At 47.9% G+C, this 25,371-nt stretch overlaps 1 pseudogene; it reads left to right on the top strand.

Moving 5' to 3' along the window:
• Window positions 1-8,400: 8,400 nt before the first annotated feature.
• On the top strand, window positions 8,401-9,250 carry LOC103247859 (L-lactate dehydrogenase B chain pseudogene; annotated as a pseudogene).
• The last annotated feature ends 16,121 nt before the right edge of the window (window positions 9,251-25,371 follow it).

The following is a 25,371-nucleotide window of genomic DNA, read 5'->3' on the forward strand; positions in this document are numbered from 1 at the left end:
ACCATTGCACTCCTGCCTGGGTGACAGGGTGAGATTCTGTCTCAAAAAACAAACAAAAAATAATTACCTGAGACTGGGTAATGTATAAAGAAAAGAGGCTTAATTGGCTCACAGTTCTGCAGGCTATACAGGCTTCTGCTTCTCGGGAGGCCTCAGGAAACATGGTGGAAGGGGACACAGGCACATCTTAGGTGGCCAGAGCAGGAGAAGAGAGAGAGCAGGGAGATGCTACACACCTTCAAACAACCAGATCTCATGAGAACCCACTCACTATCACAAACACAGCAAGAGGGAGATCTCCCATAATCCAGTCATCTCCCACAAGGTCCCTCCTCCCACACTGGGGATTACAATTTCACATGAGATTTGAAATTATATCACTAAGTTTTTTTTTTCTACATAAAAGTTTCAGACAGTTCACAATAAGTCCTAGTAAACTAACATCTAATCAACTCCTATCCTGGTTCAGTCCAATTAATTCATATCCTTCTTCATATCCTGGTTTTCTAAATTCAGTGCAGTTCAGTTTTAGAAAAGCTCCTTAAAACCCATGACCTGCTGCTGACCAGAGAAAAGACAGGCTGGCCATCGTCAGGGCCAGCTGGTGGGACCAGAGGGTGCCGTGGAGGCCAAGGAGGGACTGAGCACAGAAGGCCACAGTGGCTGAGCCTGGGCAAGAGCTCAGTGGGCAGGTCTCCGGGCATTGTAGCGTGGCCTGGGTCAGTGGACGGGTATCCGGGCATCATAGCGCGGCCTGGGTCAGTGGACGGGTATCTGGGCATCATAGCGTGGCCTGGGTCAGTGGATGGGTATCCGGGCATCGTAGCACGGCCTGGGTCAGTGGACGGGTATCCGGGCATCGTAGCGCGGCCTGGGTCAGTGGACGGGTATCCGGGCATCATAGCATGGCCTGGGTCAGTGGATGGGTCTCTTGGCAGCTTAGCGTGGCCTGGGTCAGTGGACGGGTATCTGGGCATCGTAGCACGGCCTGGGTCAGTGGATGGGTATCCGGGCATCGTAGCGCGGCCTGGGTCAGTGGATGAGTATCCGGGCATCGTAGCGCGGCCTGGGTCAGTGGATGGGTATCCGGGCATCGTAGCGTGGCCTGGGTCGGTGGATGGGTCTCTTGGCAGCTTAGCGTGGACTGGGTCGGTGGATGGGTCTCCGGGCATCGTAGCGTGGCCTGGGTCAGTGGATGGGTCTCCGGGCATCGTAGCATGGCCTGGGTCGGTGGATGGGTCTCTTGGCAGCTTAGCGCGGCCTGGGTCAGTGGACTGGTCTCCTGGCAGTGTAGTGCGGCCTGGGTCAGTGGATGGGTCTCCGGGCAGCGTAGCGCGGCCTGGGTCTCCTCCTGTGTGAGGCGGGTGTGATGGGTCTCCCCTCTCCCTCCTGCCTCAGTAATCTGTCAACTCTTCCTCTAGCATATGTACCTGAGATATCTGTTCCTCTCCATCGTCTTTGCTGCTGCCTGATCCAACCACCAGCAGCTCAGCTTGGCTGGACCTCAGCATGCTGGTGCCTGCGCCTCCCTGCCCCTTTCTTGGCCCTTGAGTCTCCTCTCCACATGGCAACCAGGGTGAACTTGGCAGGCTGAAGTCAGAACACATCACTTTCACAGCCAGGGCCCCCGTCACTCCACAGCTCTCCAGCAGCCTGGAAGCACCTCTCCCGCACCTTCCCCACCACCACCCCGGACACGCTGGCCTCTCTCTGTGCCATGAGCACCTGCATTGCATTCCCACCTCACCCCCTCACCCAGGCCTTGTTCTTTGCCCCTGGCCTGATACTCACTTAATAGGTCACCACCTCATAGATGCTCTCCATAACCATCAGGTGAGCTCTCCATTCATTATGACCCAGCCTGTGCTTGTGTCTCATCTGCTCCTTTACTGGTTGGCTGTTGGTACCCCCACCCATGAGAGTAGACACCCCAATGTCACCTCAGTCACCAGAAGAGGTCTGGGCACAGAGTCAGCCCTCAAAAGAATGTTGCGTGGATGAATGAACAGAGGGCGGGGCAAAGCTGCTGGGGTCCCAGGAAGATCTGGACACATCTCCCTGCAAGGCAGCCCCTAGAGCTTGGATCACATTTTGCAGGTCAGCAACATCATTCGGGGTAGTCCGGCATGCAAATGGTCCTTGGGAAGGTGTCAGCACTTGCCGGGATGAAAGGACAGTGTGACCCTCGAAGACACACAGATTCATCACTTTATGTGAACCTTCCTCTGCAGGTGAAGCAAGGAGGCCAGGGACCAGGTGCCCCTTTAGAGCATCCGCAAGAGATTTCCAAAATAAAATGCAAGCTTGAGATAAACATCTTATTTTGTGAAGAGGAATTGGTCAGACCTGAGGCCTCCCATGTGCTAGCAGTGAAAAACCTGAAGGAGGTGCATGATTCAGAAAGCCAGCAGTTGGTCGTGAAGAGAGAAATCTTGATGTTAAAAGATAAATTAGAAATGTCAAAACGAGAGCAGTAGGTTTTCATGTGCTCCTCAGTGCAGAAAATAAAAGCTTATGCCCACGCCATAGATAACAAATATTAGTGAAGTTATGAGCCCCTAAAACTGTTTATCTCATTCACCTTCACAGGCATAGTAAGATGGAGGAGGCAGTAGATACAAGAAAAGATAAATATGCACAAGAAAGAGCAGAGCTGTTGGAAAACAAGAAACTGATGCTGAAAATGAGAAAGTAATTAAGGCCAGGCACGGTGGCTCATGCCTATAATCCCAGCACTTTGGGAGGCTGAGGTGGGTGGATCACTTGAGGTCAGGAATTTGAGACCAGCTTGATCAATATGGAAAAACTGTCTCTACAAAAAAATTAGCTGGGTGTGGTGGCACAGGCCTATAATCCCAGCTACTCAGGAGACTAAGGCAGGAGAATTGCTTGAACCCAGGAGGCAGAGGTTGCAGTAAGCCGGGATCGCGCCACTGCACCCCAGCCTGGGTGACAGAGACTCAAAAAAAAAAAAAAAAAAAAAAACTAATTAAAAATATCTCGCTGGGCGCAGTGGCTCATGCCTGTAATCTCAGTACTTTGGGAGGCTGAGGTGGGCGGATCACCTCAGGTCAGGAGTTCGAGACCAACCTGGCCAACATGGTGAAATCCCATATCTACCAAAAATATAAAACTTAGCCAGGTGTGGTGGCGGGTGCCTGTAATCCCAGCTACTCAGGAGGCTGAGGCAGGAGCATCACTTGAACCCGGGAGGCGGAGGTTGCGGTAAGCCAAGATCGCGCCACTACACTCCAACCTGAGTGAAAAAAGCAAAATTCCATCTTAAAAAAAAAAAAAATTTATTTACAATTTCCCAGCTAATTTTTTGTATTTTTAATAGAGTCGGGGTTTCACCATGTTAGTCAGGATGGTCTTGATCTCCTGACCTCATGATCCGCCCGCCTTGGCCTCCCAAAGTGCTGGGATTACAGGCATGAGCCACCGCACCTGGGCAATTTTTTCATTCTTGAATCTTGGAAGTTTAGTTTCTTTTTGAAATTCAGTCACGTACTGCATAAGGATGTTTCAGTCAAGGACAGACTGCATATACAGCAGGGGTTCCACACAATTATAATACAGTTTGTTTATTTATTTATCTATTTATTCATTTACTGAGATGGAGTCTTGCTCTGTTGCCCAGGCTGGTATGCAACGGCACGATCTCGACTCACTGTAACCTCCACCTCCCGGGTTCAAGCAATTCTCCTGCCTCAGCCTCCCGAGTAGCTGGGATTATGGGTGTGTACCAACACACCTGGCTAGTTTTTTGTATTTTTAGTAGAGTTGGGGTTTCACCGTATTAGCCAGAATGGTCTTGATTTTCTGACCTCGTGATACGCCTGCCTTGGTCTCCCAAAGTGCTAGGATTTCAGATGTGAGTCACCACGCCCGGCCGATACAGTATTATTGCTGTACCTTTTCTATGTTTAGACCCCAAAGTTCTCACCACTGTGTTACAGCTGCCTGTGGTATTCAACACAATACCATGTTGCACAAGCTTGTAGCCCTGAAGCAATAGACTGTACCTCATAGCCCGGGTTTGCAGCAGGCTCTGCTATCCAGGCTTCTGTAAGTATACTCGAGGGTGCTAGCACAAGGACACATTTTTCAGAGTGTATTCTGATTATTACATGATGCATGACTGTATTTTAATTCTTTTTTGAGACAAAGTCTCACTCTGTCTCCCAGGCTGGAGTATAGTGGCACGATCTTGGCTCATGGTAACCTCGGCCTCCCGGGTTCAAGTGATTCTCCTGACTCAGCCTCCCGAGTACCTGGGATTATAGGCACCTGCCCCCATGCCCAGCTAATTTTGATATTTTTAGTAGAGATGGGGTTTCGCCATGTTGGCCAGGCTGGTCTCAAACTCCTGACCTCAGGTGATCCACCAGCCTCAGCCACCCGAAATGCCAGGATTACAGGCATGAGCCACCATGCCCGTGGTAAACAGCATCTTTTAACTGAATGAAAACACCCTGTTTAATAGCCGGGTGTGGTGGCTCATGCCTGTAATCCCAGCTACTCAGGAGATTGAGGCACGAGAAGCGCCTGAACCTGGGAGGCAGAGGTTGCAGTGAGCTGAGATCGTGCCACTGCACTCCAGCCTGGGTGACAAGAGCAAAACTCTGTCTCAAAACAAAAACAAAAACAAAACAAAACAAACACACAAGGAAAACAACCCTATTTTTAAAGATCTTTTTAGATCAACTATGTTACTTCATTTCAAAATTAAAATACAGGGCCAGGCATGGTGGCTCATGCCTATAATCCCAGCACTTTGGGAAGCCAAGGCAGATGGATGACCTGAGGTCAGGAGTTTGAGCCCAGCCTGGCCAACATGGCAAAACCCCGTCTCTACTAAAAATACAAAACATTAGCCGGGTGTGGTGGCGGGCACCTGTAATCCCAGCTGCTTGAGAGGCTGAGGCATGAGAATCCCTTGAACCTGGGAGGCGCAGTTTGCAGTGAGCCGAGATCACACTACTGCACTCTAGCCTGGGTGACAGAGTAAGAATCTGTCTCAAAAAAACAGAAACAAAAACAAATAAAGTAACTAATTACCTGAAATTACCAGGTCTATTAGTTTTATTTTATTTTTTTTAATTAATTTTTTTTTTGAGACGGAGTCTCGGTCTGTCACCCAGGCTAGAGTGCAGTGGCTGGATCTCGGCTCACTGCAAGCTCCGCCTCCCGGGTTTACGCCATTCTCCTGCCTCAGCCTCCCGAGTAGCTGGGACTACAGGCGCCCGCCACCTCGCCAGGCTAGTTTTTTGTATTTTTTAGTAGAGACGGGGTTTCACTGTGTTAGCCACGATGGTCTTGATCTCCTGACCTCGTGATCTGCCCGTCTTGGCCTCCCAAGTTTTATTTTATTATTATTGTTATTATTTGAGATGGAGTTTCACTCTTGTTGCCCTGGCTGGAGTACAGTGGTGTGATCTCGGCTCACTGCAACTTCTGCCTCCAGGGTTCAAGCGATTCTCCTGGCTCAGCCTCCTGAGTAGCTGGGATTATAGGCACCTGCCACTCCTGGCTAATTTTTGTATTTTTAGTAGAGATGGGGTTTTACCATGTTGGCCAGTTTGGTCTTGAACTCCTGACATCAGGTGATCCACCCACCTTGGCCTCCCAAAGTGCTGGGATTACAGGCGTGAGCCACCGTGCCCAGCCTTTATTTTTTTGAGGCTGAGTCTCGCTCTGTCACCCAGGCTGGAGTGCAGTGGTGGGATCTCGGCTCACTGCAACCTCTGCCTCTTGGGTTCACAGAGATTCTTATGCCTCAGCCACCCAAGTAGCTGGGATTACAGGCAAGTGCCACCATGCCTGGCTAATTTTTGTATTTTTGGTGGAGATGGGGTTTTGCCATGTTGGCCAGGCTAGTCTCGAACTCCTGACCTCAAGTGATCCACCCACTTCAGCCTCCCAAAATGCTGGGATTACAGGCATCAGCTATCATGCCCAGCCAAGGTCTATCAGTTTTAGATTTAGATTTGAATTGAAATGTGACTTAAATTAGATACAATTAAAGAATTTATATCCTGAACCTAAGTTCATGTTTGGAAACATGTTCTAAACTAGTTTGGAAAAATTTCATGACAAAACTCAAAATCTTCAAAAGAACTTCCAGTGTTAATAATGCTAGCATACTGCAGGATGCCACAAGAGGAAGCTGTGGGGTGAAATTGTCTCATCTCAGCTTTGTTCCGTTATGGATAAACTCACATGCCAGAGGGTGTGTGCTCAGGGCTGTGCATTGCAGGTGAAGCCAGGTGACCTCTTGCCGTTGGTGATCACTGCGACTTGTCGGACTCCACCTCTCCATGCGGTCACCACTCCAGCCTTGGATGCCAAGGGCAGTGGTGCTCCGGCCAGAGGCCAGCTGGGAGTGGAGTGGGGGTCTGTGTAGAGACACGAGGGGTGATAGGATCCAGGAGTAAGAACCATGGGAACCTCAGGCCAGGCAAAGTGCGCTTTTTGAGTAAAGAACTGGTAAGGAGAGTCTGAATCCTGTGGAATATGTCTTCATCCCACTATCTTTCCTTCTTATCACAGACCAGCTCAGCCAATGAGCAAGAAACACAAGCATTGAAGCCAGAAGCATCCCCACCAATTCCTGTGGCTGCAACAGAGAACCGCAGGAAGTAAGACAGCACTGTTCTGCTGATGCTCTCACCTGAGGTCTACCCTCATGTCCAGGTGACACAGCTGCCCTTGGTGACCAGAAGCCATTCACCTGGTCCATGTGTAACAGCTTGCAGTGAGGACCTCTGTCCAGGCATGCAAGCCCACCTCCTTTTGAGAATTACTGTCAATACCTCAGCTAGATGAGGGAGGCCTCTGCAGATGTCTCAGCATTTCAGCAATTTAAAAATGCAAAACTCTTCATGATGAATGAACTCTAGATAGAAGTGAATCCCATGAGGAGTCTGACGTCTCAGAGCAGTGCTGAGATGGGCCAATGCTCACCCGTCCTGCTTGTCTCCCTGGACATGGCTCGACCCCTACAGAGGTCGCCTGCTGTGCTGTTGTCTGTTACGCAAGCCCTGACTTTGATGGAACCAAAGGTTGGGGCCTTGATTTCACCTGAGATGTCTTCTTTTTTTTTTTTTTTTTTTTTTTGAGGTGGAGTCTTGCTCTGTCTGTCGCCCAGGCTGGAGTGCAGTGGCACTATCTCGGCTCACTGCAAGCTCCGCCTCCCGGGTTCACGCCATTCTCCTGCCTCAGCCTCCCGAGTAGCTGGGACTACAGGCGCCCGCCACCACGCCCGGCTAATTTTTTTTTGTATTTTTAGTAGAGATGGGGTTTCACCGTGTTAGCCAGGATGGTCCCGATCTCCTGACCTCGTGATCCACCCATCTCGGCCTCCCAAAGTGCTGGGATTACAGGCTTGAGCCACCGCGCCCGGCCTGAGATGTCTTCTTAGTTTTAGAAAATAACTTTTGTGTAAGTAAAATGGACTTATTCATTTTTACATACACACACTAAAGACCCTCATGTTCTGTTGTGAATTTGTTGAGAATGATGTGCAATTCAGGAAGGTGTCAGAACCCTGCCTTTTCTTAATTATATCAATGTGACACAAATGCATTTTATTTATTTATTTATTTATTTATTTATTTATTTATTTATTTTTGAGACGGAGTCTCACTCTGTCGCCCAGGCTGGAGTGCAGTGGCATGATCTTGGCTCACTGCAAGCTCCGCCTCCTGGGTTCAAGTGACTCTCCTGCCTCAATCTCCTGAATAGCTGGGATTACAGGTGTGTGGCACCATGCCTGGCTTATTTTATTTTATTTTATTTTATTTTATTTTATTTTATTTTATGTTATTTTTGTAGAGACAGGTTTTTGCCATGTTGACCAGGCTGGTCTCCAACTCCTGACCTCAAGTGATCTGCCCACCTTGGCCTCCCAAAGTGTTGGGATTATAGGCATAAGACACTATGCCTGGCCAACTAATGCATTTTATTTGGTAGTGTTCAGTGTTCAATTTCCCCATTCCCCTTTTCTCATTCCCAAAACCATATTCCCCTCTCCAGTGGCAACCACTGTATTGTATGTATCAGCTTCCTTCTCCAAATTTATTTCTATTTATCTCTTTGGACTTAGACAACCTTACAGAGCCATGTGGCTTGTGGATGAGAATTATTTTCCCAGCATTAATGCCGCTATCCTGAATGTGCAGTTCTGAACCTTATCCTTTTCACAGATGCATCTTGGAGAGCCGTGCACGGTGGTACACACAGGGCTCCTGATCCTTTGTACCATCCTCGGCTTCTCCTGGAGTATCCGCCTTTTTTCTTTGTATAAACATCAACACAGATCATAAAATCTCCAGTTGTGGCAACACCCTAAGTTTCAAGCCTAGTGAGCATTTAGTCCTAGGTACTATGATGGGTTTTGTTTTTGTTAATGCAGACATGGCCTCTGTTTATGGCTTCAACCAGAGGCTGCCATGCCAGCTAGAGATGAGATTAGCAAGATTTTGATGCAGCCGACATTGTCTTCTCCACATAACTATTACAACAGTCTTCAGAGCCACCTCCTGTGCACAATGGCAGCTCTTAAAGAAAAACTCATTGCACCAGTTGTGAAAGAGGTAACTGTCCCAGACAATAAGACCGCTGTAGTGAGTGTTGGACAAATGGGTGTGGTGTGTGCTATCAGCATCTGGGAAACTCCTTGGTTGGTGAACTTGCTCTTGTGGATTTTTTGGAATATAAACTGAAAGGAGACATGATGGATCGGTCTGCAGATGGGAGCATATTTCCTCAGACACCTAAAATTATGGCAGATAAAGATTATTCTATGACTGCCAATTATAAGATTGTAGCGGTAACTGCAGGAGTTCATCAGCAAGTGGGGGAGAGTCATCTCAATCTGGTGCAGAGAAATGTTAATGCCTTCAAATCTGTTGTTTCTCAGATCATCAAGTACAGTTCTAATTGCATCATAATTGTGGTTTCTAACCCAGTGGTGATTCTTACATATGTTTCCTGGAAACTAAGTGGACTACCCAAGCACCTTGTGATTGGAAGTGGGTATAATTTGGATTCTGCTAGATTTTGCTACCTTGTGGCTGAAAAACTTGGCATTCGTCTCAGCAGCTGCCATGGATGGATTTTGGGAGAACATGGTAATTCAAGCGTTGTTGTTCGGAGTGGTGTGAACATGGCAGGTGTTTCTCTCCAGAAACTGAATCCAGAAATGGGAACCAACAATGATCATGAAACTTGGAAGGAAGTTGCATAAGACGGTGGTTGAAAGTGCCTATGAGGTTGACAAGTCAAAAGGATATACCAACTGAGCTACTAGATTAAGTGTAGCTTATCTCGTTGAATCGATGTTGAAAAATCTATCCAGGATTCATCCAGAATGAACAATGATGAAGGGGATGAATGGCATTGAGAATGAAGTCTTCCAGAGCCTTCCATGTATCCTCAATACTCAGGAATTAACCAGCATTATCAATCAGAAGCTAAAAGATGATGAGTTTGCTCAGCTCAAGAAAAGTGCAGATACCCTGTGAGACATCCAAAAGGACCTAAAAGATCTGTGATTACTGAGTTGTGTAGGCTGTAGAAATTTTAAAACTACAATGAGATTAACCCTGAGCTGTGTAGGCTGTAGAAATTTTAAAACTACAGTGAGATTAACCCTGAGCCTTTAGTTTTCATCCATGTGCACGGATCACAGTTTTCTTTTGTTCTCTTCAATATGTGAATTTGGGCTCACAGAATCAAAGCCCATGGTTGGTTTTATGCAAGGACTCATAATTAAATTAACTACTATAGTATGCTTCAAAAAAAAAAAAAGAAGAAAGAATTTGTCTGAGACTAATTAAGGGTTTTACTTTTGAACTTAGACTCTAGTAGACTTAGGGGCCAAGCTGAGAGCTTGTTCATGTAATTAACATATTTGATACCCAGCAGCAGCTCTGCAAAGTGCTCTTGTGTCACTCACGGTCACGATGGCCCAGCCCCTTTCCCGACCTATTCCCACCACTGCTCTCCGGAGTTTGTGTTAATCACTCCCTTAATTCTTGCAAATGGCTTGACCCCTATGTGTGTTTTCCTGAGAACCGTATTGTTTTTTGCTACATCTGAGCTTTATAAACAGGTGACCCTGCATAATCTGCTCCATGCTCCTCCGTTCAGCTTTAGGTCTTTTTCCATTACCAATAGAATCATAATGTGTCCATTCTCCTGAGGAGGGACAGTGGACCTTTCCAGGGTTTTGCTATCATGAACTGTTTTCTGTAGATGTTTCTTGCATGACTCTTGGTCACACGCACAAGGGCTGCTCTAGGTGCAGCCCAACCCAAAATGTGGCCGCAGTTCAGTCCCCAAGAGTCAGTTGGTGCTGGTCCTCCAGGAGGCCAGGAGCTCGAGCCAGAAAGAGCATCAGCTCTGGCACCACGGTGTTCCAGCCCAGAAGACCTCTTTATTGGTACCAGTGCTCCCCCACCAAAGGAAGCTTATGTTTGTTTATTCTCTGGCTGCAGCTCCATCAACTGCATAGGTGGTTTTCACCAGTTTTTTTTTTTTCTTTAAATACAGAGTCTTGCTCTGTCACCCAGGCTGGAGTACAATGGCACAATCTTGGCTCACTGCAACCCCCAGCTCCCAGGTTCAAGCAATTTTTGTTGTGCCTAAGCCTCCTGAGTAGCTGGGATTACAGGCACGTGCCACCACCTCCTGCTCATTTTTGTATTTTTAGTAGAGACAGGGTTTCACCATGTTGGCCAGGCTGGTCTCGAACTCCTGTCCTCAAATGATCTGTCCGCCTTGGCCTCCTAATGTCCTAGGATTACAGGCATGAGCCCAGGTTGGCAGGTTTATTTTTATAAATGTCAAGGTTTTTGGAATTGTGAATCTCTGCTGTACCGGGAGCTCCAGTGTGCTGCTGTGGCTGATCCAAGTCACCTGTTGAGAATTATTACAAATTGCACAGTCCAAGGCTCTTCTATAAAATCAGAGAGCAAAATAATTGTAGAAAATCTTCCATTGCCAAATCATCTAGTAGGCTGGGCACAGTGGCTCATGCCTGTAATCCCAGCACTTTGGGAAGCTGAGGAGGGCAGATCACTTGAGGTCAGGAGTTCGAGACCAGCCAGGTCAACATGGTGAAACCCCCTCTCTACTGAAAATACAAAAATTAGTCAGGCATGGTGGTGTGTACCTGTAATCCCAGCTACTCAGGAGGCTGAGGTAGGAGAATTGCTTGAACCCAGGAGGCAGAGGTTGTAGTGAGCCAAGGTCACATCACCACACTCCAACCTGGGCAACAGAGCGAGATTCTGTCTCAAAAAAAAAAAAAAAAAAAAAAAAAAAAGTCATCTAGAGATATTCAGGATTATTTGTCTCTGCTTCTAGTCATGGTTATTAGCATTTTCTTAGATTCTGTCTTGTATTCTTGCCCTGTGCTTGGATTTAGTATGATCATATTCCCTCAGTGCTTGCCCCATTTTACAGATGAGTAACCAGCCTGAGGTCACCCCGTGCTGCAACACTGTCCTGGGGCTGGAGACTAGACTTGTGCTGGCTCGGGGCACACACTCCTAACTAGGGGTCAGTGGGCACTGTTGTTCTGAACAGCTGTGGTATTTTCCCTCATGTTCCGTGATAGCATAAGCATTTTCTTTTGTTAATTCAACTCATGAGCATTTCGATTGGCTGCCAAGACCTATGCATGTCACTGTGACCACTCACCTGTGATCAATGTGCAGGCTAGTTCCTGTGAGAAGGTTTGGAAGCTCACCCACATAGGATGAGGCCCAGGCTTGCAGGGATAAAAAGGAAGCGAGCTTCTGCAGCAAAGCTTTCCTGTTACAAGGCCCCCCACCTTGCCCTGGAGTGCTTCTTTGAGCATGCTGAAAATTTATCCAACACCCAAATTCCTGCACTTTTGTGTGGCTTGTGGTCTACAAACTATTTTTACCTTCTTGAATATCTGGGATTTTTTTTTTTTTTTTGATGGAGTCTCTCTCTGTTGCTCAGGCTGGAGTGCAATGGTGCGATCTCGGCTCACTGCAACTTCTACTTCCCAGGTTCAAGCAATGCTCCTGCCTCAGCCTCCCAAATAGCTAGGATTACCAGCGCAGGCCACCACACCCTGCTAATTTTTGGAGTTTTAGTAGAGACAGGGTTTCATCATGTTGGCCGTACTGGTCTTGAACTCGTAGCCTCAAGTGATCTGCCCACCTTGGCCTCCCAAAGCGCTGGGATTGCACGCATAAGCCACCGTGCCCGGCTATCTGGGCTTTTCTTGGTGAGACCTGGTAATTGTTAGATTGCCCTTCAGCACGTATGTTTCACAGTGACTTCTCCTCTGTAAGAAGCAAGCTTTGAGGGTAGTGTTCTTTCTTTTTTCCAGTGTGTTCCTTTTCTTGCCACGTGTTCTCCTGCACAGACAGTGCCCCCTAGGTGTGCCCAGTCCCTCCTGAGCAGTCCAAGGGGCTTCATGGCAGGGACATGTAGCGGGGGCGTAGGAACAGCCTACAGAGGCCACGCCAATGTGGGAAGGTGTGGGAATGCAGGCTCGTCTTCCATTGGATCAGCCCGCAGTGACTGTGAGGTGCAATAACCAATAACCACGCCCAGCTGCTCTCAGAAACAGTCCCTGTGCTGCGGCATGCGACCCTGCTACCAGCCCTGGGAGGCCTCTCCTCCTGGGAACAGAGGTCATCTAGAAATACTCAGGATTATTTGTCTCTGCTTCTAGTCATGGTTATTAGTATTTTCTTAGATTCTGTCTTGTATTCTTGCCTTGTGCTTAGATTTGATATGATCATATTCAGGGTGGTGCGGCTGCTGCTCTGAATGATGTTGGACTCCGGAAGCCCCCAGGCTCGCTCACTGAAGTTTGGGGCTCCTGGGCTCCCTGCCTCCTGGGCTGAGCGTCTGGCTCGTGGGGAGAAGTCAAGGCTCCTGAGCTCAGGGGTGTCTGAAAGCCGCCGTGCTGCGCCGCTGTCTACATGCCTGTCCAGCTTTGCATGCTATGGTGCCCCGCATGGGGGGACCTGCCATTGGCTGAGCTGCCACCTTTTCCCTCCACCACCTACTGCCATGCATGGACCCCTCCCTGGCACTGCCCTGAGCCTCCCTGGGCAAACATATCTGTGTCCAGACAGCTCTGCCTCCAGCCTGGGCGGGGCACAGGGAGCGCTGTCCCTGGCAGCTAGAAGAAGTGTGAATGAGTATAATGGGGCCGGTGGCCTCCCTGGCCTGGTAGAATGTGGACAGTTTGTTTTCAGGTCCCAAAGCCCACCGTGGTGAAGAAGGGATGGCAGCAGGCATCCATGGTCATCTGACTGCAAGCTCTTTCTGCACGATCTGCCTGAAGGAAAACCCACCCAGCCTGGATCTCAGGCCTGTGTTCGAGGCAAGGCAGATCTCAGGGCTCCTGGGGAGAGGTGGAAGCTGGAGGGGAGGCTTGGGTCAGGGTAAGGGGATGCTCAGGGGGGTCAATTTCCCCGAGTTATATGAGGAGTTGGGTTCTGTTTGCTACTCACTGAGACCTCATTGTCCCTGGTAGGACAAGGGCAGTGACAGCACCTACTGAAGACAGCCATGCAGGGAGAAGACTGTGGGCCACGACAGGCAGCCCAGCACCCGGCAGGGGCTGCTCGGGACCCCTCAGCTCTGAGTCAGGCAGCACAGCCCAGGCTGCTGCGGGAACAAGCAACTCAAATGGAAGCATTTCCATTTCCTTCCACAGTCCGCCAGGGGCAGGCCCCTGCTGGCACAGTCACATCCATGAGTGTGGGGCGAGCATCGGGTAGCAGGTGGTTTGGGGTCAGCAAGGATTTGCTTCCTGTTCTGCACCCGGCACTGCAGTGAGTCAGGACTGAAAAGTGCACGTGCGAGTGTCAGCCACTTTTGAAAAATGAACTATCGGCTATTGGAGTGAACTGCGGCATTCACAGGATGGGATACTATCCAGCACCCAGAGTGATGCATTTGGACACGCAGCAGAGGTGCCATGAGTGCGGGTGCCCTGATCCAGGTTACAGGAAGCATCACAGCAGCTAAGCCAGGCCCCTAGGCAGAAGACTCCCTAAACGGGGGCCGGGCTATCACTGGCGGCGCTGGTGACATCTCCAGTCACTTTGCTACAGTCCAGCTGTGCACACGGGGTTGGTGCTGTGATGCACACACATGGTCATGCCTGTGTGATTTGCCTTCCCACAGTGTGGCATGAAGTGCCAGCTGGGTCCTAACTCCAGCTACTCAGTCCTGGCATCTGATCCCCAGATCAGAGTCACCCTGAGAGGTGGAGGGCACAGCCTCATCTTGCAGTAAAGGACACCAAACACCACTATGAGGCAGCCCACTCAGCAGGGCCCCAAGGCCTTCTGTGTCCACCAGCAGCCCGTCCCTGTCCCAGCCCAGGGGGCCTGGCCCTGAACAGCTTGGCACGAGGAGGGAGAAGAATTATAGGAGTGACTCCTATGTTGAAATAAGCACAGTTTTATCTCTGAGAAACTGCAAGAGCTTCAGAAACTGATGTGACCAGAAGCCTAGAAGACAAATGGACTAGGGACCTCGAGGCACATTCCTGGGGTACTTACTGCCCTCACCAAGTTAGAAATAAAATTTGAAGAGAATACTTGGAGCAAAATATCTTCTCCCAGATGTCGGTGTCATCACCTTATGACATGAATTGGTGATAAGCCGTCTAGAGATTTGGGCACTTCGCTGAGTCAGGAACGACATGTAGCATGGTTTATTCGGGGTGGACATTTTCTATTACGGGATGTGGACTTCATCCACATCCCATAATAATAACCCTGAGGGCTGTGGGCAGCTCTGAGCAGAACAAGGTGCAGCCATGGTGGAAAGCAGGCCTCGTGGTTTGGAGGCTGCAGAGGACTTCATACCAGTTGGGGAAAGTGCTCTGCCCATGTCTGGGGAGCCAGGTGAGTCGAGAAGCTTGGGGCAGGAGTAGATAGATCCACCCTGGTGTGCCGGTCCTGTGTACACTTTAGTGCTCTAAGCACACTGTGGGTGGAGGAAGGTTGGGATGCTCATAACCCCTGTAACCCCTCCTCAATGCCAGTGGCCACTCTCACTGTCTCACCACTCCAGTGATGAGATATTCAGCTTTCTCCCTCCACCATCCTAAAGGTCTTGACTTTTCCAGCACTTTTCTGAGCCTGTGTGCACTGATCTTGACTCTATTCACAGCACAGCAAGATCCAAAGCTGCGGCAGGATGATCCTTGGAAGTTTTTTTTGCCTGATAATGACCCTGATCCTGCTTCTCTTATCCTTGGTGTCGTCCTGGTTCAAGATAAGGTGGCCAGACCTGTGGGAATGGGTGATGGGAAGACACCTGGCCCCTCCTACTCCTGCCATCCTCAGAGGAGGGCCTGTCAGTGATGAGCAGGAAGGGATGGTTGCGCTGTCTTAGGACATCGGATTTTAGGAAGAATCTGTTCTCCCCACCCTAACCAGGAGATATTAGAGGTAGGAAAATAATGCAGTAGCTTAAAGATCTAGAGTGTATTATTTTGTGCTCCCATCCCCCAAGTCTTGCAGTTTATGTACAAGATGCAGCAGGGGCAGGGCGCGCTGGCTCAAGCCTGTAATCCCAGCACTTTGGGAGGTCGAGACAGGCGGATCACGAGGTCAGGACATAAAGACCATCCTGGCTAACACGGTGAAACCCCGTCTCTACTAAAAAATACAAAAAACTAGCCGGGCAAGGTGGCAGGTGCCTGTAGTCCCAGCTATTCTGGAGGCTAAGGCAGGAGAACGGCGTGAACCTGGGAGGCGGAGCTTGCAGTGAGCTGAGATCCGGCCACTGCACTCCAGCCTGGGCGACAGAGTGAAACTCCGTCTCAAAAAAAAAAAAAAAAAAAAAAAAAAGATGCAGCAGGAACTGAAGCAACTGGATGCCCAGTGTGAGTGTGAATTGAAACAGTGGGCCTCCTCCCGACCTCCGGCCCCTTCTCCTCTCCAGGTCTTGACCATTTTTCCTCCATAGGTCGCTTAGCTCTACAGGGTCTGGCAGATGCTGGACGTATGTGAGATACTTTTTGGGGAGAAATGCTCTGGCAGATGGTAAGGGGGCACAAGGCCGGGTTGAGTGGTGAGGCGTGAGAATTGGGAAAACATGGGATGTTTGTCTTCACAGCATTGACAATAGTGGGTTTGCTGCCTGTGAATCTATGAGGGTTATTTTAACCAAGCCTCCACTCGCAGTTGACGCTGACATCAAGTTTGAGTCATTCTGCCTCACAATATTCTGCCTTGGTCATGTCCACTCAGAATGTATGCCCAGGGAGTTCAAGTGCTCCCCATGGCAATGTGTGAAGGATGCAGTTGGTGGGTCAGGTTGAATCATTCCGCTTTGTTGGAGGCTCAGTTTGGTGGCTGGTGCAGCTCCCAGCCCCAGAAGAACTGACCTGCCTTCCTCTGCAGCATCCTCCTGCGAGCCCTGCCCCACAGCCTGGGTGACATTTGAGGACTCCTGTTACAACTTTTCCACAAACACACACACACCTGGTTCCAAGTCAAGGATCACTGTGCTGAAGAGGGAGCTCACCTGGCCATCACCAACAGCCAAGCAGAGCAAGTGGGAAGAGAGAAGGGGCATTTTAGGGAACTTTCAAGGCATTGGAAACTCCTGTTCCTGATCCTTGTAGAAATGAGTGCAAATTCTTCATTCTACTCTTTGCAATTTACATCGACTTCAGGACATAGAGTGGTCAGTATTCACTGGTGCCTGGCTTCTGAGCAATTATTCACACTGCCCTCTGTCTAGAATGCCCTTTCTCCTTTAATCTGCGTGGATGATTCCTACTACTTCATGAACAGCTCAAACATCATCCATTAATATCCTTCCCTTGATCTCCTTAACTCTGGACTCTACTTACAGATATGGCACCATTACCCCACACCATGAGGAATCCCCTGGGCAGGGACTGAATTTTACTTGCTTTTGAGTCCACAGTGCCTGGCACGGGGCTGGACATACAGGAGGACTGCACCTTTGTCAGTGGAATCCATTTGATTGCCAGCACTACTGCTTCTGAGCGGAGCCCAAATTCCTCGTCCTGTCTTCCATGTCCTTGAATGATACTCCTCACTACCACTCATCCATAGCACGCTCTTATTCCCTCACTGAACCGTCAGAAATATCTGGAAGGCAGCTGCCTTTGGTATCCCCATTTTACAGATGAAGAGCCTGAGGATCACAGGGGCCATGATTTACTGAGCACATATTCTGTGGTCAGGTTGGAAACAAGATCGATCCAGAGCTTTCATCCAGTGTATGCAACTGCTACACTGGACAATGCTCCCTGCCTGTGGGGCCATGTAGGTCTGGTCTCATATGTCTTGACTCAACCTGCCTTCTTTTAGTTTTGAATTTCTTGAGTCTAGCTAAAGATGCTACCTACTGAATTGGCCCTAGGAAAGGATACTCAAAAGGCATCTACAAGTAGTAAGATGGCTCAGCCCTCACCCTCATGTAAGTATCCCTGTGGGGACTCAGAGCCCCTCAGCCCCAATCAGATTCCTCTGGAGCTGGGGAGATGTCGTCCATTAGATGGTTTCTCCACTGTCTCTATTCTTCTTTTTTCTTTTCTTTTGAGATGCAGTCTCACTCTGTCACTAGGCTGGAGCGCAGTGGCATGATTTCAGCTTACTGCAACCTCAGTCTCCCAGGTTCAAGTGATTCTCCTGGCTCAGCCTCCTGAGTAGCTGGGACTACAGGTGTGTGCCACCACGCCCAGCTAATTTTTGTATTTTTAGTAGAGATGGGGTTTCACCATGTTGGCCAGGATGGTCTCGATCTCTTGACCTGGCAATCCACCCAACTCAGCCTCCCAGAGTGGTGGGATTACAGGTGTGAACCACCACGCCCAACCTCCATTCTAATTTGCTATAAACCAAACTACTTATCTATGGTTCTGATGCTTAATTTTATTTGTTACTTGCAAGCATGTGTGTTTGTGTGTGTGTGGCACATGCTTGCAAACCATAGATTAAACAATATAAAACAAGAATTCATTTTTCAAGATCATCACAATACCTGTAACATGTTAAAGAGGAGAGCATACTTTATGGAGGAGGGTAGAGAATGGAGGACTTCCAGGCTTTTTAAGAGGTGGACCTCCTTTGGAGTTATCTAGAGCTCCTAGGTAACTGGAAGAAAGTGCCTGGGGAATCCCCTCCTAACCTTTCAGCATGGCATTTAAAAGCCCTCCTAGACCAGCTATCACCTGTCTTTGAGCTTTCCTTGATTTTCATGTACCTTACAAGAATTTCACCCCGGCCTGCTGGACCTCTCCTGAGAACTCCCGGTAGTCTTCATGCCATTGCTTCTGCTTCAGCTCAAGGATCAAGGTTTCTGGGCTGAACAATTGCTGTAGATCTAGACTTACCCTTCTCAACCTATGTTCTACTCAAGCCCATGGTGCCATCTTTCTACAATGTGTCTTTGACATGGCTTAGAAAATACCCAAACAGGCCAGGTGCAGTGGCTCATGCCTGTAATCCCAGCACTTTGGGAGGCTGAGGCGGCCAGATCATGAGGTCAGGAGATCGAGATTATCCTGGTTAACATGTGAAACCCCGTCTCTACTAAAAATACAAAAAAAAAAAAAAAAAAAAATCAGCCAGGCTTGGTGGCGGGCACCTGCAGTCCCAGCTACTCGGGAGGCTGAGGCAGGAGAATGGCATGAACCTGGGAGGCGGAGCTTGCAGTGAGCCGAGATCGCGCCACTGCACTCCAGCCTGGGTGACAGGGCGACACTCCGTCTCAAAAAAAAAAAAAAAAAAAAAAAAAAGAAAAGAAAAGAAAAGAAAAAAACATTTCCTTTTAGCACAGGCAAAATACACGGGTTCTAGCAGTTACAACTTCTCCTCAACATTATACTGAGGGTCCCAGCAAAGGCAGTAAAACCAAAAGGAAACAAAAACAAACAAAATAAACAAAAGTACTTAAAACTAGAAAAGAAGATACAAAACTATCATTGTTTCACAGATGACATTATTGTGTTCTCAGAGACCGAAGGATCTATGCACACCTTTAGACTCTTTTTTTTTTTTTTTTTTGAGAAGGAGTCTCGCTCTGTCCCCTAGGCTGGAGTGTGGTGGCGCTATCTCGGCTCACTGCAAGCTCCGCCTCTCGAGTTCACGCCATTCTCCTGCCTCAGCCTCCCGAGTAGCTGGGATTATAGGTGTCCGCCACCATGCCCGGCTAATTTTTTGTATTTTAGTAGAGAGGGGGTTTCACTATGTTGGCCAAGTTGGTCTCAAACTCCTGACCTCACGATCCGCCTGCCTCGGCCCCCGGAAGTGCTGAGATTACAGGCATGAGCCACCACGCCCGGCCTATGTATTTATTTTGAGACGGAATCTCACTCCGTAGCCCGGGCTGGAGTGCAGTAGCGCAATCTCGACTCACTGCAACCTCCGCCTCCTGGGTTCAAGCGATTCTCCTGCCTCAACCTGCCGAGTAGCTGGGATTACAGGCACGTGCCACCAAGCCTGGCTAGTTTTCTTTTATTTTTTCTTTTATTTTATTTTACTTTTGAGGCAGAGTCTCTCTTTCGCCCGGGCTGGAGCTGGAGTGCAGCGGCACGATCTCGGCTCACTGCAAGCTCCACCTCCCAGGTTCACGCCATTCTCCTGCCTCAGCCTCCCGGATAGCTGGGACTACAGGCGCCCGCCACTGCGCCCGGCTAATTTTTCTATTTTTGGTAGAGACGGGGTTTCACCATGTTAGCCAGGATGATCTCCATCTTCTGACCTTGTGATCCGCCTGCCTCGGCCTCCCAAAAAGCTTGGGATTACAGGTGTGACCCCGCGCCTGGCCGCACACCTTTAGAATCTTAAGGGTGTAGCAAGTTTTCTGAATTCAAAATCAGTACAGAGATTAATTGGTCTTATGAATCAAGAAGAAACTAATAGAAAAAGAAATATTTAGAAAGATAACATTTCTCATAGCACAGACAGATTAAGGGGTCATAATAACTGCAAATAGTTCAATGTTTTTGAGTGAAAATTCCAAATTTATGTATGAAGATACATAAGTGGACCTAAATAAATGGAGAGTTATATCACATTTGTGGCTAAAAATTCAATATTATGAAGATGTTAATTATTTATTGTTGTTCTAAAAAGCTATATTGTCTGGGCATGGTGGCTCACGCCTGTAATCCCAAAACTTTGGGAGGCTGAGGTGGGTGGGTCACTTGGGGTCAGGAGTTTGAGACCAGCCTGGGCAACATGATGAAACCCTGTCTCTACTAAAAATACAAAAATCAGCTGGGCCTGATGGCACATGCCTGTAGTTCCAGCTACTCAGGGGACTGAAGCAGGAGAATTGCCTGTACCTGGGAGGTGGAGGTTGCAGTGAGCTGAGATCACACTACTGGACTCTGGCCTGGGTGACAGAGCGAGACTCTGTCTCAAAAAAAAAAAAAAAAAAGAATGGAATCATATTTATAAACCCATTAATAAAGCATTGGTAAAAAGAAGATACACAGTGTTAATGGATTTGAAGACTTTATATTGTACTGATGTTCATTCTTCTTCAGTTGATCTATGAATCTGATGCAAATATACTTTTGAAATATATCAAAATTTGGAGGAATTGAAGCTGATTTCAAAATTCCATGAAAGGATTTTTTTCCAGGAGTAGGCAATGATCTCTTGAACAAGAAGTAGGTAGAGGCCGTCCCAGGACCTTGTCGTGACTTGGCTTCAGTGCTGATGATCACACATAAACATCTCACCTTGGGTATGCAGGATAATGGGAAGGATTATTTGGTTTTTATTTACTAATATAATTTAATGGTATAAACACAGTACAATACATCTTCTGACCATGTTGTCTTTTGATCTTTTGTGGATGTAATTACCTCATTCTTAAAGCATGATCTTTCTGTGTTGACACTCCACACGTCAGCATCAACAGGAAGCAGAGGTGAGGGGCCCGCATGCCGCATAAGAAGGGAAGTCCCACTGTGAATAGATTATCCATCCTTCATACGGCATAGCCTAAGACCAAACCAGGAAACCATAAAGTCACCACATCAATTGGAGCCAAAGGGCATATCCACTAGAAGGGCCCACTGGCCTTGCAGGACAGGGTGCCAAAACACTTGAAGGACAGATGCATGGGTGTCTTTGGGGAGTGGACCCATAAGTGGTGTGGAGCCAGTGACCATCCTGGGTGCCAGAAGCAGAGAGTGCACAGACGAAAGAACACCAGTCACCATCCCTGCCCCTGTTGAATACTATAGACCAGAGATGCCACTTGGAAATGAACACATAAGATTGAATAAGCAGATGCAGGCACAATTCATACTGAAGGGTCGGTGCTGCCCCATGTGTATGCCAGAGCCCTGAACTCAGCCTGGGTCCATGCCCAGTGGTCCCCAAAGTTATCTTGTTAGCATCTCTGGCAGTCAAATTGAAGTCAAAACCATGAAAAAAACGTCTTGGCAAATGGGCAAAGGAACAAGTCTCACAGCTACTTTAGACTTCTGATCAACCCTATGTGTGGGACCAAGGGTCTAGATTGTGTCAAAGGGGAGATACAGGGACAAGAGCTGGCCTGAACAGATGGCAGGCACTGGAGGGATATTTGGAAATGTTGAGGTAGGTGATTTCCTGACTGGGCCCTACAAGCTTCATTGAGGGCCTGATAACACTCTTGCAATGCACTTGCAGCCCTAGCTGAACCCAGGCACCAGAGGGTGACTTCCTTTGAGGCAAACACTCAAAAGTTTTGGTCTCAGAGGTACAGAATTCAGGCAAGTGCCATGTTTTTTAAGTCAAAAGGCAGTATGGTATCCCTTAATAATATCCATTGCCAACTTTAGTGTTTCCGAGGCAATAGGCAAGGTCTTCTCAATGTGGAGGACACTCTTGGGAGGTAGGTATTGTAATTATTTCCATTTTATAGATTAGGAAACTAAGGTAAAGTCCCTAGTTGCCCTCCAGTTCCTGACCCTCTTCATCTTCCACTCGAGTGAGAGATGTAAGTAAAGATGTCCGCATCTTTACTGACTTTGCTTGGGTGAGTTAGGCCTTTCCCCGTGTGGGATTTTCTGACCACCACCAAGCACACATTTTACTGGATTGGGCTCTTTGAATAGGACCAGGAGGGCAGCTACATGGGGACTGCAACTGCACTGTACATGTGAATTTCCATTCTTGATATTCCAATTCAAAGTGTGATCTTTAGACCAATCTCTAGAGACAACAGTCCCTTATTCCTTTCAAGAATTTGCTTTCAGGCCAGCCACCGTGGCTCACACCTGTAATTCCAGCACTTTGGGAGGCCAAGGCGGGCAGATCACTTGAGGTCAGGAGTTCAAGACCAGACTGAACAACATGGAGAAACCCCGTCTCTACTAAAAATACAAAAATTAGCTGGGCATGGTGACAGGCTCCTGTAATCCCAGCGACTCAGGAGGCTGAGACAGGAGAATCGCTTGAAACTGGGAGGCGGAGGTTGCAGTGAGCTGAGATCAAGCCACTGCACTCCAGCCTGGGTGACTCTCAAAGAAAAAAAAAAAAAAAAGAATTTGCCTGGTTTTGTTTTTTTGCAGGACTTTCAAGAGCCTTTACTGTGCTAGTAAATGTGGAAAAACCTCCAGGAAGGGTAGAAACAATGTAGCATTCATCAACCTACGAAGGCACAGAACCCTCTCAAGCCCCTCAGACCATCTACCAGGTGCTGCACCCCACAAAGCAATTTCTAAAGTGAATTTTATTTCAGTAGCTTTTGGGCTCCAAGAGGTTTTTAGTTACATAGGTGCGTTACAGAGTAGTGAATTCTGAGATTTTAGTGCACTTGAATAGTGTACATTGTACCTAATAGTGTACATTGTAGCTAACGTGTAGTATTTTATCCCTAACTGACATCCCGCCCTCCCCATTCTGAGTCTCTGAAGTCCATTATACCACTCTGTATGCCTTTGTGTACTCCTGGTTTAGCTCTCTGGTATAAATGAGAACAAGCGGTGTTTGGTTTTCCACTCCTGTGTTACTCCACTTAGAATAGCAGCCTCCAGCTCCATTTAAGTTGCTGCAAAGCGCATTATTTCATTCCTTTGACTGGCTGAATAGTATTCCATGGTGTATACATGCCACCGTTTTTAATCCACTTGTTCATCGATGAGCACTTATGTTGGTTCCACATCTTTGCGATTGTGAATTGTGCTGCTATAAACATACGTGTGGAAGTGTCTTTTTCATATAATGACTTCTTTTCCTCTGGGTAGATGCCCAGCAGTGGGATGTGTGTAATGAACCATCCCAAAACCTAGTGACTTAAAACAACAAACTTTATTTGGCAACAGATAACTAAAACAAGGGTAAACATCTTGGAGTTCACTCTATTGGGAGCCATGAGTGTCACAGTTCATCCCGTCTTAGAACGGAAGCTCCCTGACCTCAAGGGACCATCCAGATTTGGATGTGGCGGTGTCAGCTGCTGGAGGGCATGAGGTGGACAGCCCATCTCATGTGACGTCTTCCCCAGGTAATACCCAAGCTTTCTGGATCCTGTGCAGCCCCGGGAAAGAGATCCCCACCTACCCCCCACCCAGCCGCCACCACCACCACCAGCAAAAACAAAACACAAGAAAGGCTGAGATGAAAGGTTTTCTCAGGCAAGTGTGTATGACAGTAGTGTAACACAATAGCGTGACTGGCATTGTGGAGATTTTAGATAGGCCTGGACAGGGCCAGATGGGCTCTCCCAGCATTCAGCTTTGGTTTTGTATGTGCATGGGTGTCACTGGCGTTTCCCAGCCATCCTAATACTACTGTGATGATACCGTGGGTTCCTGACACCACTCCCAGAGAACAGCACAAGCGCATGGTCATGAGGCAGGGCCACTGTCTGGGCTCCGGTGCCTTTCCTGCTCGATGCGGAATCCTTGCCTCACCTGTGCTCATTAAATCTTACCACCCTGCATGAGGAGTCCTACGCTGTCTTTGCTTTATCAAAGAGGAAACCACGGCTTACGGAGGGTTCTCCCGAACTTACAGGTATGCTTCTCATGGTATGCTCCATGGCCATGTAAAGGAACTAAAGCAGTACGTTGTCATGCACCAGTCAGAAATCTTGCTCAGAATCAAACTCCTATGTCATTACAAATAATCAATTGTTTAAAGTATTATCATTATACTGATTTATGTTACATATTTTTCACTTGGTCAATTTTTCAGTCCTGGTTACTAATTATACGACTGAAACATGGACCCACACATAATTTCAGATTTCACTCTTCCATGAACTAGTAGAGCTGATTGATTTTGTATTAGCTGCTACTGTTGCTTTATTGGCACTATTCCGCCACACTGTGGCAATGTGGAGATCCAGTTACTTAGGGTTCAAAATCACTTGAGGTGTGACTATCTTTTAACAGATTTTTCTTTTTTTTCTTTTTCTTTTTTTTTTTTTTTGAGACGGAGTCTCCCTCTGTTCCCCAGGCTGGAGTGCAGTGGTGTAATATCGGCTCACTGCAAGCTCCGCCTCCCAGGTTCACGCCATACTCCTTCCTCAGCCTCCCAAGTAGCTGGGACTACAGGTGCCCGCCACCATGCCCGGCTAATTTTTTGTATTTGTAGTAGAGACAGGTCATGGTGTTAGCCAGCATGGTCTCGATCTCCTGACCTCGTAATTCGCCAGCCTCGGCCTCCCAAAGTGCTGGGATTAAGCCCGGCCTTAAAAGATGTTCTAACCTACAAAACATTTAACAGTAGCCTCTACATAGTTGCTTCACTATTTGCTGGTCCTAGGTAATTATTTGCTGGAAGGCTTTAGATTCTTGCATTGATCTCCCTCCTAGTTATAGGTCTGTTCAAATTTTTATTCATTTGTTATTCAGTTTGGTAGGTTGTGTATTTCTAGAATTGGTCCATTTTACCTAGGTTATCCAATTTGTTGAAATAGCTCTAGAAAATTCTTAATAGTCTCAGGCATGCAATTCTTATAGATATAATCCCCTGTAATTATTAGGGGCCCTATTAAGGTGCTGGTAAAGTTGGTGGGGAATAAGCATTTTCTATAGTCCTATAATTGGCCTTATGATTTGTGAGCCTGTGCTTGTGGGCTGTGACTTTCACAAGTGCTTTTTAGTCCTCCCACCTTGATTGAGGCAGAAAGGGTGGAGGGGAATGGCAGTGGGTATTTCCTTTGCCTGAGATCATTTGGGCTCTGATAGGATCCCAGTCACTTGTGTTTTGGTAAGATAGGTTATTTTGAAGGCAGATCGTGTTAAGAAGCATGCTCCGGACACAGTGGCTCACGCCTGTAATCCCAGCACTCTGGCAGGCCAAGGCAGGTGGATCACTTGAGGTGAGGAGTTTGAGACCAGCCTGGCCAACATGGTGAAAC

The sequence above is a fragment of the Chlorocebus sabaeus genome, chromosome 19, assembly GCF_047675955.1.
Source record: "Chlorocebus sabaeus isolate Y175 chromosome 19, mChlSab1.0.hap1, whole genome shotgun sequence".
NCBI lineage: Eukaryota > Metazoa > Chordata > Mammalia > Primates > Cercopithecidae > Chlorocebus > Chlorocebus sabaeus.